This window comes from Alligator mississippiensis, chromosome 3, assembly GCF_030867095.1.
Source record: "Alligator mississippiensis isolate rAllMis1 chromosome 3, rAllMis1, whole genome shotgun sequence".
Taxonomy (NCBI): domain Eukaryota; kingdom Metazoa; phylum Chordata; order Crocodylia; family Alligatoridae; genus Alligator; species Alligator mississippiensis.
This window is the reverse complement of record NC_081826.1, coordinates 124,530,673-124,543,750: the sequence shown is the minus strand read 5'-3', so window position 1 is coordinate 124,543,750 and position 13,078 is coordinate 124,530,673. Positions and strand designations below refer to the sequence as shown.

General features: G+C 40.0%; 1 protein-coding gene across 2 annotated transcripts in view; it reads right to left on the bottom strand.

Annotated features, from left to right (window-relative positions):
* The window catches only part of LOC102565290 (glutamate decarboxylase 1), a 61,418-nt gene extending 51,011 nt beyond the window's left edge, over nucleotides 1-10,407 (bottom strand). The window contains exon 1 of one of the 2 annotated variants that reach the window (XM_019490319.2): nucleotides 10,307-10,407. The gene's annotated coding sequence lies outside the window, so the exon portion shown is untranslated. The remainder of the gene's footprint in view (nucleotides 1-10,306) is intronic. The other variant, XM_059724371.1, reaches the window with a different exon arrangement.
* Between the last annotated feature and the right edge of the window lie 2,671 nt (nucleotides 10,408-13,078).

Here is a 13,078-nt window from a genome sequence, read left to right as displayed (position 1 = left end):
TAGCCTTAAGAAATACATTGTATAAGAACTCACATTTGGCTTTTACTGTTTCTTCTTTAAAGACAAGAATACTGATCATTACCAGCTGACTGTACTTTTTTATAGCATGCATCAATAACATCAAAATCTGTCACCCAAATTTTATCGCGCACTTTCTTCTCCTCTCCCTGCCCCTTGCACTCTCATTTCACTACTACTTAAGACGAAGAATGAAAATCATGATCCAAAGCCCACTGAAGTGAGCAGGAGTCTTTCCCATGATTTAAATGGGTGGAAGAGACCCAAGGGTATATTTGAACAGTTCTTGCTGGATAAGGAAAGTTTTGTGTACCTGGGTACAGTTAAGTTATCAACAACTGCCTCATTTTCCCACTTTGGTTAATAATTTTTTTTAAAGTCATAATCTTTAATACTAAGTTTTTTTAGTAAAGAGATGATTTAACAATATCTTTAAACTTACTTGTATTTTTAGCAACTGTCTTGAAATCCATGTCAATGCCTCTCTGAATAACAGTGCAGCACACCAAATTGCTTGGAGCAATCAAACAATTTTGGCAGGGAGAAAAAAGAAGTAGTAGATGCTTGTCTATCTGCAGTTCAACTGATCTGTTACTATTGATACAGTTTTTATAGCACCTAGAGTTTATAGTCTTCTGATGAACCACTGAAAGGTTCTGGGCATTCTTATGAGTTAATCAGATGGGTGTGGTCAGCAGTTTTAAGTGACTGGCACTTTTTTTTGCTTTTAAGGCAGTTCTGCCTACTTTAAAAATTCCTTGGGACCTTCTAGTCTGTTCACGTAAGAGAACATACTTTTCCCTTTCACATCTTCAAGTACTTTGGTAGGATTGTTGCCAGCAGATTGAGGGAAATGATTACTCCCCTCTATTCAGCACTGGTGAGGCCACATCTGGAGTACCGTGTCCCTTTTTGGGCCCCCCACTATAGAAAGGATGTATACAAATTAGAGAGAGTCCAGCAGAGAGGAATGAAAATGTTTAGAGGCCTGGGGAACCTGACTCCTAGGAGAGGCTGAGGGAATGGGCCTTGTTTAGCCTGGAGAAGAAGACTGAGGGGGAGCGGGGTTTAATAGCAACCTCCCACTACCTGAAGGTGGTTCCAAAGAGGAAGGAGCTAGACTGGTCTCAGTGGTGGCAGATGACAGAACAAGGAGTTGCAGCAAGCAAAGTTTAGCTTAGATGTTAGGAAACACTTTTTCATCAGGAGGGTAGCAAAGCACTGAAACAGGTTACCCAGAAGAGGTTGCAGACTCTCCATCCTTGGAGGTTTTTAAGATCCAGCTAGACAAAGCCTTGGCTGAGATGATCTAGTTGAGGACAGTCCTTCTTTGAGCAGGGGGTTGGACTAAATAATCTCCTGAGGTCCCTTCCAACCCTAATTTTCTATGATTCTACTGTTCACATCTGTAGCCAAGTTTTGGAAGCTGATAATTGCCTTTTGCTCCTATTGTCTTCCCTTTGAGCTGAAGCTCCTTCTTGTGTTGAAGGAGATAGCCTTGTGACTAGCAGAATGAGACTTTGAACACCTCAGTTCAATTCCCTGCTCTGCCAGAGACTTCCTGTTTGACCTGCTGCTATAACCATATCTGGAACCTACAACTAAATACACATTCCTGACTCAGACATATATGTATCTTATACAATGTTTACAGAATATTTAGGTGTTTCAAATAGGGTTCACAAAAGCTAGTGCACTGAGTAAAAAGCCACTCAGTTTAACTAATAGAAATCCCTGGGGAGAATAGGACTAAAATCCCACATTTCCTTGAGCATTAGACCTTATTCTGAGCTATGAGAAAACACCTCCTTTTATTTGGTACTTATAGCCCTGAACCTTGGTGCCCATAGCTGTGGCCCTGGTCTGCCTCACGTATCTACAAGAACGAAATTACAACTTGGAGTACAGACCTCAGGATATCACTGAACTCGTATACTTCATCCTCACACACAACAACTTCAGTTTCAACAACCAACACTTCTTCCAGACCATGGCACAGCAATGGGCACCAAAATGGCCCCACAGTATGCCAACCTTTTTATGGCCCACCTAGAAGACTTCCTTAACAACTGTGCCATCAAACCCTTACTATACGTGAGATACATAGATGATATCTTCATCATTTGGACTGATACCCTGAAGTCTCCGATTGATTTCCACCAAAAATTCAACAATCATCAGCCCTCCATCAGACTGTCACTTGAATACTCTAACACCAGCATTTCCTTTTTAGACACCATGATCAATATCCAAAATGGTAAAATTCAAACCACCATATATAAAAAAAAACATGGACCAACGTACATATCTGCACAAAACCAGCAACCACCCTAACCACACCAAGAAAGCCATAATTTATAGCCAAGCTCTCCGGTACCACTGAATTTGCAGTGAGGAGAATACCTACCACCTCACAAATCTGAAAGGGCCTTCAGCCAACAAACACAGTCCTCCAAAGAGATAGATCACACTTTTGAAAGAGCCACTCGGATACCACATAAAGATTTGCTGCAGTACAAAAAGCAAATCCCCACAAATTGCACACCATTAGTTATGACATATCACCCTTCCCTGGAACCTACATGGAAAATCCTCAAACAAGTGCAACCCATACTAGAAGAAGAACCCATTCTTAAAGAGATCTTTCCAGAACAACCTGTCCTAACCTTTAAACAAGCACTGAACCTCGCTAACCTCATCACCAGAAGCAAACTCCCTATGACCCAAACCACACCCAATTAATCCAGACCATGCCAGGAATTGCCACACCCAATTAATCCAGACCATGCCAAGAAATACAAAACCTGCTAACATATCCCCACCCCAGGTTCCTATTCACCTGATTGCTCCTTTGCTGTATTACAACTTTCAGGGTGTACCACTGTCTCCCATTTGAGAAACAAACGTTGGTATCATCAGGGATACTATTCAATACAAGGGTGTGACTCATAGAAGAGAATAGGGCATTTTCAAATCAAGATATTTCATTTTCCAGAAGAAATATTTGAGCTTTTGCATTTTAAAAAATCCTAAATTTTTAATGAAAGGCAGATAGTCTTTATGAAAAATTCATCTGGTCAAGAACTCATTTTTCCACAGAAGAGCAGTTTTATTATAAAAAGGCCACATACCCTGCTGGGAATTATACAGACTGGATGTATTAAGGTGTATAAAGAGCTTTGCACTCTAAAGAATTAGCACTAAACAAAACAAAATGATTTCACCAAAAGGGTCCAGCACTTATCCAAAACTGACCATGAATTAACAACTTTTTAGAAAACTGTTTGGGACAGACCTATTATACTTGCAATTCCTCCAGAAGAATGGTACTTGTGTATATATTGCATTTCAGTGCATACCGTCTGAAAAAGGTATATATACAGTAATTATGCACACAATTACAAGACTATTGTAGAACTGCAGATTTTTACTTAATTGATTTTTTTTCAAATTCCATACTCACCTATGTCCAACTTCCATTATCATCAGCCTATATGAATCCAAGGCAGAATTTTTGCTCTTATTGTCTTCAGAAAATGTACAAAATTGAAACCATCTAATAATTTTTCTCATTAGCCTTTTTTTTCCACTTATTTTCCTCACAGATACTGTCTTTCAATGTAAGCCTGAAATTAAAGTTTGATCTTTCTGAACTCCACATCTAATTGTGTGTAACAAATATTTTCTGTAAGAAATAACGAATTAGGATTCTAGCTTCCAATTTTGATTTTAAAACTGGTGGATGTTAAATGGAAAATGATCAGTAGAAGAGGATGTGGACACTTTTTTTAGTGTTGGTTTTTATATGACTAAATGATAAAAAATACACATCTTGTAATTTGGCAATTAGTGATTTAAAGGACAAATAATTATACACATCATTGACAGGTGAATTATACACATCATTGACAGTTGACAGCCTTATCAGAAGAGCAATTTATTCTCACTAGTCAGGCTTGAACATCTAAGACTACTAGGAGTGGAAGGTCACACTTTTTCACTTTTTAAAGTTAATTCTTCCTGGGTGTGCATTTTAGACTGGTTCCTCAGCCAGGCACCTCCAGTAGTCTTGTCCTGACTATAATGTCTATAGGATACATCCATACCAGCATTAACGTCTATCCTTAAGTGTCCTCCATAATGCCTATCCTTTGAGGATCTCCAGAGACTGATGATTTGCAGTGATACAACTGGAACACACCTACAGGTGTTGTAAAATCAAGAAGCCAATTTTTGTCTTCGTGATTCACCAGCACAAACCCACTGAAGTAAGTTAGGTATGACAAATCAGAGCGGTTCTGTACAGCAAACAGAATTTAGCTAAAAAGATAGCACTGCAGATCATTCTTGATGAACCAACTTACATTCCGCTAATGTTATTGCCTTTATAAAGAAAAAGCGAGAAAGAGGTTTTTAAAGCAGCTGCTCATATTTTTTGCTTTAAAGAAAGGTATTCAATATAACCACCAAAATAAATTCTGTGACAACCATTTTGGAGACACAAAATTTTCATTTGGCTTTCAGACACCTTCTCTGAGTATCATGTATTCTCCAGATTATTGCTTCTAAAATGGTTGGCTGTATGCCTTCCTTATCATTGACAACCCTTGATCTGGGCAAGTCCTAGAGCCCATGAAATATGCATTTTCTAGCTTCTGACTGTTTGGGTAAGTGTCATTTTTCTGTCCTTATCACAGTATTAGACTCCTCAAAACAGACTGGCTCACAGGGGCTGATTAACCTGTTTTTACTTCAAGAACATTCAATTGGAAGAAGAGGCCCTGGGCCATCAAGTTCCTTGCAACTGAAGGCATTTTTTTACCCAAGTACTTCTAAAAATCATCCACTCCAAAACCTCACAACTAACAAAAAGGCATAAAGCCAGGAGACCTGTACTACAAGCTACAGATAAAAACAGGGGAGACAGATGTTCAGTCAGTGCCATGCCACTGAAATGCTAGGGAAGTAATTGGGTTACATATGCCAGGGTCCTAGGAAGAGACCTGTGCTTCATGCTGCAGAGGAAAGTAACACTCCCTCTCCCCCAGCAGTGTAGGGATGCAGTTGAATGCCCAGGGCAAAGCACAAGTGACAGCTTCAAGTTGCTTCTGTGATCATAAACATGAGGCTGCTGGCAGGACGGTTGCCCCCATCACCCCACTAGTTATGTCACTGCCTCCCCACCAAACCTTGCCAATCTGACCTGGGGTAGGGAGGAAGAAATCCTTGTTGACCACCAAACTTGCTCTGAGCAGAAGAGCTAGACTCTTCTATCCATAAACATAAAAACGTTTTCAATGCTATTAGCAGGAGCACCATTGCACCCCTGTCAAGGCTCCCAGCCTTTGCTGTGGTCAATGGCTAAGGTTGTGAACAAGTGTTCATCACACCCCATCTAGATTTAGGCAGCTTCCTTTAAGGGAGGGTAGCTCAGTGTAGGAGGGGGTCCTGGCACACCCTGGGAGTGGGTAGGGAGGAAGGGTGCTGGCAGGAACAGGGGGGCTAAAAAACAGTCCAGACATGGTCAAGGGGATAGGAACAGCACAGCCACAGGGCTGGGGCAAGTGGTTGGGCTTTCCCAGTCCTGGGGCAGTGCTATGAACATGTGCAGGTGTTTGATAGATTGGGTTAACCACCTCCTAGACTGAGTTGACCTTTTCCCAATCTAAGTTAGTGCACCTCCTGAAGTGAATTAACTTCTATCAGGCAAACCATTTTTGGCCAATTTAAATCTTCCGAATATCTGCACAAGAGGGCGTTCAAATAGACCTAACCCTGGCTAGGTTGGTCTAAATGTCCGTACCTTAATGCAGCAGCAAAACAGAAACCAATAGGTGAAAACATTACTTTATTGGCTCCTATATATAGCCAGCATAAGCCTTGAAAATCATGGGATTTTCAGGAACCTACCACATGACAAAAATCTTACTTGTATACCCCAACACAGGATTGAAAATACTTGATTTCATATATCCTGTGTGCTGACTACGGACCCAAGAACTCTCTATATCATCCATTCCATAAACTTATTGAGTTTGATTTCAACATGTATTGATAAGTTACAGCGATGAAAAATATGCCTGGAACCAGATCAGACAGACAACCTGTTATCCCAGGATTGTTGTTTGTAATATATACCACGACAGTGCTTCACCACAAGGAGATAGGAAAGCAGGTAATAGCTTTTTATTGCATTGAACAAATCAATACCCTAGGAAAGCCACTACAGGTGTTATTGCTGTCAAAACACTTGAAAACTTGTATATTTTTTTTCCAATTCAATAAAGTGATTGATATGTGGGCACCCTTACAGATTATATGATTTAAAATATTTGAGTAATACCAGAGTGCAGTGGGTTAATATAATCAAAGAATAACATCGACACGCTTTCATTTTTATTTTTTCACTTCATGTGTGTAAAGACAAAACAAAACGTTTTTTAAAAAGAGGAGAAAAAGCTAAATATTTGTGTCAATGTGTGCAGACAGTTAAGAGCACCATCTGCTGTCATGTCAGAGTAAGTTCAGAAGTTTCTAAGTTTGGTAAAATTTTTGCTGTGCCACTGAGAACAGCTTCCAAATGAGGCAAGTTTGTGCCCTGCAAAGGAGGTGATTGAAAATACTTGATAGAAAAATTCCCAGACAAAATGCAAGTGTTCAAAAAAATTCATTTTGGTCCAATGTTGTGTTCTCATGAAATAAAACACCAAAACAAAACAAAACAAAACAAAAAAAACCCCCAGATTTTTCTCTACCTTTTTCCCAGGGAAAACAATATTTCCTCTACCAAATCTGTATAATTTTTTATGTATTTATTTGTTGAAAACCTGAAAAAATTTACAGAAAATTTGGAAACAAAGTAAGTATTTTGGTTGAATTCGGGGGGTGGGGGGGAAATATAGCTATCTATCTATCGATCGATCGATCGATCGATAAAATGTAATATACAATATTATATTATATTATAATTTGAATTGGTTTATTTTTAATTGTATATAAAATGAAATTCATTCATATATTTTTATTGTTAATATTATAATTTTTAGATATGATTTTCATATATATAAATTACCAGGAATGCCATGTGTCTGGAAGATTAGGTGGGTCAGGCCTATGACCAGGGACAGCACAGGCAGAAACAACAAGTAGGCAACAAGGTTACTGAAGTCAGTGGAAAATTTGCATTCATTTTTAATGGCTTTGGATCAGGGCTTTAAATTCCTTGGCGTTTTACCTGTACTTAGACTGGGAGTTGGCAGATATATATATCTGGGTCAGAATCTGAGCATTGTAAAAGCAGCGCAATGCCTAGCTAGGTAACTTGCTTATCAAAATTTCATTTGGAAAAATATTTTTTTTGGAACTTTTGATGGTGTTTGCAAAGGTATCCATCTCATTGAAACTGCTATTGCAATAACTCATGGCAAGGAGGTTCATAAATAAATATAAAATACACCAAGCTACTCCCTCTTTTGTCTTCAGTTCATGCATCATTTTTTTGTGTTTTGGGGCAGGAGAAGCAGTCATTTAATAACAGATAAGACCAATTACATATTTGAGACCCAGTTTGCAAAAAAAGCCTCTAATTCAGTATATGCAACATGCAGCATGTAGTTTTGCAGGCATAATCATTTAGGAGTAAAACAGACTTCAGCCAATTGCCTGAGTTGTAGATACAAATAAACGTTTTCATCTGTACATGAGAGGCACTTCCCTACATTCTACTTAGCTTGCCTAGTCTAGCATACAGAAAATTGTGCAATTGACAACAGATGAAAATTAGAGAACAGATGAAGACTGCTGTAAAGTACTGGCCCTCGAACATTTATGAGGTCTTCAAAACCTCTCCACATAATAACACCCTACATATTTGTAATCACAAGTCCTTTTTTTTTTTTTAAGCTTTTTACCCAAATATTGGAAATGTCATTAAGTCAACCCCACAAGGGAGCACTCATCTGTGGATTCTCGTAAGTTATTTTTTACACGAACTTTCAATAAAAAGATTGAAGTACAGTAATCAGCAGGGGTGTGTGAAGCAGACCATATTCAATTAAAATTTGGCCCAATTCAGGGGACAGTGATTCAATTCATTGTTTCGGATCACTGTCCCGATTCAATTTGGCCAAATCCAAATCTGAAGATTCAATGCCGATTCGGAGAATCAGTGATTCAGCCATAGACACAGTTTTAAATGTTTTTTCTACATTTCACGAGCCGTGTCTGGTACCTCGAGGTACCAGGCATGGCTCGTGAACGCTGAGATGGTGGGATGGATGGAGCATCCCACAGGAGTGCAGCCCCCCCCACGTGCTCAACGGCTGACCTGGAAGTGGACCGGAAGTGCTTCTGGTCCACTTCTGAGTCTGCTGCGAAGCACACTGGGGACCCTCCCACCCCTGTGAGATGCTCCATCTGCCCCACCATCTTAGCATTCACAAGCCATATGGTACCTTGAGGTATGTAGAAAAAACATTTAAAGCTGTGTCTATGTCTGAATTGTCGAATCTCTCTGAATCTCTTCAAATTGATTCAGAGGGTTCTGATTAAATTCGGAGAGATTAAAGGGTCTCCTGATTCGATTCAGATTCAGAGTTTCAGCCACCGAATTAAGCTGAATTTCTGCTGAATCAAATCAGCAACCGAAGTTTCGCACAGCCTTAATAATCAGTGAATGAAAGCTCAAGACCAGCTACAATTATTGAGGTCCTTGGCTAACAACTCACTCTAGAAATAGTTTCTGTTATATTAATAAAAAAGTTTTCTGAAACAAATGCAGAACATTTAATGGAAACATTATATTCAAAGAGAACTTTACACAAAGCTCCATATCCAAGAATAATATAACGAACAACAGAAATCAAAGAGTCAAATGGAAATGTACCCAAGAAAGTGAACAGTAAAGAGCAGGACACAATGTAAGAGGAAGAGATTCTGGAAATGGTGATGATAATGGAACAGCAGCTCCAGAAACAGTATGTAAAAATATAGCCTGTGAATACACAAGAAGACTAAGCTTTGTAAAGGCCGAGGAGCTGGTGAATATTTCAAAGCATCAGCGGTTAAATACTGATGAGATTAAAATATAGAATAAAGAATATCTGAGAAAAATATTTTGCAAATCCAGTTCCAACTCTAGCAGGCACAGCTCCCTCTGAAGGTTGCTTTCATCATGGTTGAATTGGGACTGAGAAGTCTACTGCATAACAAGCTATGAATCATTATGAGAAGCAAAAAATATAGCATATTCATTCATTCGCCACTGCTAAAAATTATTGAGATACGCATTTCTAGAGACTCTTAAAGCATACAACCCTATACTTTTCTCATAATTCAGTTAAATGCAACAGACATCAGTCTTTCAAGAGCCTGTCAGGGAGCAATACAATGAAACTACGGGAGGCCAGCAATGTTAAAAAATTGAGTGCATCCTAACCTATGATTTATGACATTTTTCTGATTAAGTATGTGCAACTCCCCACTTACCTATGTAAGGCAGTGAAGCAGTAGAAAGCAACACAACTGAATGCAGTTTAAAAAGAGAGAAAAACTAGCTCATTTTATACCAGTAGCAACAATTTAACTGTAGGAGGAGCAGCTAGATTCACTAATGGGGAGAGGAAGAAGGAGGTGTTACCTTCTTTTTTTTTGCTACACAAAATCACCATTTAAATGGCGGCTTGACATGCACCGGTGGCAATAAAAAAGAGGTAACATCTCCCTCTGGAGCAACAAGCTTCCAGGCACTGCCTCTTCACTGTGTGCTGCCAGCCCCTGGGCACAGTACTATCCAGTTACACCTCTAGTTTTTACTATAATTTTCTTAAATTTCTAAAAAAAGTTATTTTGAACAACCCCCATCAGAACTTTTCTTTTTTTGAAAGCATTAAAAAGGAACTTACTGGTTGTTTTTTTAATGTTTTACATTTCTCTGCCCCACAAAAAACAGGAAGTTAACTGAGAATAACACTTTCCAACAAGTAGGTTCCATTTTGGAAGCAGCTTAGATTTGGTTTTGCCAGTCTTCCTAAATTTACAGATGTTGCATTTTGTACAAGGTGAAGTTTTCACATAATGCAGCATCCAAGTGCCTGGAGACCCAGTCAAGGAAACAAGGCCTTTTCAGTTGTTACGATGCCTTTTGTGTCAACCCCAGAAATGAGGTGGCAAATCTGGTCAGGGTGCCTTTGCTGCTTCATTGCTGCAGCTGGTGGGTGCAGAGCAGATGAATAGGACTTATTTCTTTGGTGTCTTGAGTGAGAACTCTAGTGTTGTGGGGTAGACATACCTTATGCAGTCTTCACTTTCATGTTCAAGTTCTCTGAGTTGCCTTGAGAACAGACTACTATAGCTAGGTCTTCCTCTGTGAAGAGAGGATACTATGCTTCATTTAGCTTGAAATGGAGGAAAGCATTTCTTTGTTGTGTTGCCAGAAGCAAAATGTGTTCAACATATCCCCAAGCAACACAGTCTTCACACTTTAGTAACCATCCGGAAGTTGAATGCATTACTCTTAAATGGTTCTTTCATTTTCTTTGCAGAATAAAACTTATGAATCCTGGGGGCACTTTAAAATGAATACCAAGCTCAATTTCCCTCTTTTATAGTACTCAGATAACATACATTACAGTCACAGTTGTGTGTGCCTGATATTTGTAGTCCTATTTCCTGGATGAATTACTAGATTCATATATAAAATACAACTTGAACACATGAGTTCCTTTGTATTTTAAGGCATTATAGGTCTTTGTTTTTGTCCTTCCCTTCATTTTTCTTATAAGTGAAAGCCAGGCTCAACTACTGACTAACATTGACCCATGACTTCTTTTTTTTAATTAAAAATCATTACTGTTATATCTGGGAGGAGGCCGGTTGGGGCTTTGTGGTCAGATTCAAACACCACATAACTGGCAAGGATAGTAGAGGCTCCAAAGAACTGATTAAAAGCACACAACTAAAAGAAGTAAGTTTGAATCAGCTGCAAATAGAAGAAACTTCCATGCACGGGGCCCATCTACATGTCCCTATTGATTCACAGCGATAAGCCCCTCTGGAGTTTATTGCTGCCAGGTGCCGCACATTGAGCTGGGGCTGAGCATCCTCAGCTGGCTGGTGGCGCCTGGAGCATGAGAGTGCTTCAGTGTGAGGGCTAGCCAGCAGGCAGCCCTCACACTTGTGGTGGGAGAAACCTCCCTAAGGTCCGTTGTCTAGCTGTAATTTGATTGACAGACAACGCAGGTAAAGAAAGACAGCTGTTTATTTGCTCGAGCAAAGACCATAAAGCCAGCAAAAGGCAAAAATGGCCCCCCCTCAAGGGTGAGGCGATCTTTTATACTTCTTACAACAAAGCAAGACTATATGGTTAACAAAAAGCAATACTTGGGGCGGTGCTCTACAAATCTTTGTAACAGCATATTTCTATTAAGCTGAACTAGCACTTTTTAAAAGCTAAAAGTTAAGTAACAGTAACATTATGTTAGCAAAACCTTACATAGTAGAAGATACTTCTCAAGGACACAACCAGTAAGCTCAAACAATGGTTTCTCTGTCTTATCTTACTTCTAGCTGTAGCTGATTTTTTTTAGCAGACAGACACAGATTCACTTTTTAACTCAGAAAATGCTTGTTGCAGTTACAATGATTACTTGACACAAGCAAAGGCCTAGCTATCATTCTGCCTTGTGGTCAGCTGCATTACTAGGCCACAGGTCATGCCTTGTATTCAGCTGTAAAGCTAATACTTCTTAATAATCCAAATTATTGTAAACCTAACAGTATGCTTTCAGAAGACTATTCTATTTCAGGGTAGTAACAAACCTGCGCACTACACACTGAAGCACCCTTGTGTCCCAGCCAGCCCCTCCAGTATCTAAATGTGCACAGCTGCAGAATTTTTTTACTCTGCAGCAGGATAGTACTTGTATTTACATCTACATGTACCCTGCTGCGGAGTAATTTAGTTTACTCCAGCCTAATGGGGGCACATGTGTAGATTCTGAGACATTGCAGGCGTGGCGTGTAGACGAAACGGGGGCCCTAAATTGAAGCAGTGGATTTTTAAAAACAGCACTTCAACTTAGGGCCCTTTAAACCCCGGTGTCATGCACACACCCAAACTTACCTGCCTGTCCGGCAGCGGGGAGAGGAGGGCAAGCTGCTGGTAGGTGGAGCAGTCCCTGGGCTGTGGGAGGAACTGGTGCTTCCCTCTGTGGCAGCAGCGCCCCCCCCCCAGGTAGCACTCAGCTCAGGCAGTCCCAGGGGGCACTGCAGCTGCAGAGGGAAGCACCAGGCCCTTGCACAGCTCAGGCAAGCAGGCAGGCAAGCTCCAGGGTGAAAAAAAAATCTTAGGCAGAGCCTGCTTTCCTGGGCTGCTGCCAGGCCGCCTGCACGGGCTTCTTGCAGAGCCCCTGAGCTGCATGGAGCCCGGTGCTTCGCTCCGCAGCTGTAGGAGGAGTTTTAATTTGCTGCACCCCAAGTCATTTATGGCGCGTTACGCTGTCGAATTTGCTACAGCAGCTGGAATTATTGCACAATATGCCACCAACGTGTGCAAACACCAACACCATTAAAGTGGTGCAAAAACATTTAATCCTCTTTCAAGTGTCATGCACACATGCCCCTCGCTTTGTCTACGCATGGTCTTACTGCACAGCTAATTAGTCTACTGTGCAGTAAATGACTTGTGTAGATTTGCCAACATATACATAGATTATTATGATTAAATTATGAAAAATGGAAAACTTACAGTCTGGCATATATGTCCTTTTGAGTTTTTACATGTCAGCCATAGCATCACTTATGGAGGCCCTTATTTTTTTAACTCACTCCTTGGTGGGCAAACTCCTAATGAAGTCAGAAAAAAATTTGCCTTAGTAAAAAGGAGAGATTGAAGATTAGGCACTCAATTCATTCATTGTAAGTATAATAATCTTCAATATGAAGCTTCAAACTGAATAATATACTTTAATTGAAGTGGACAAGAAACAATCTCTAGTTCGTCTGTACTTTGAATAACAGGAACATTGAATTGTAAGGAATCTCCTGGTTCAGAGATCAGTCT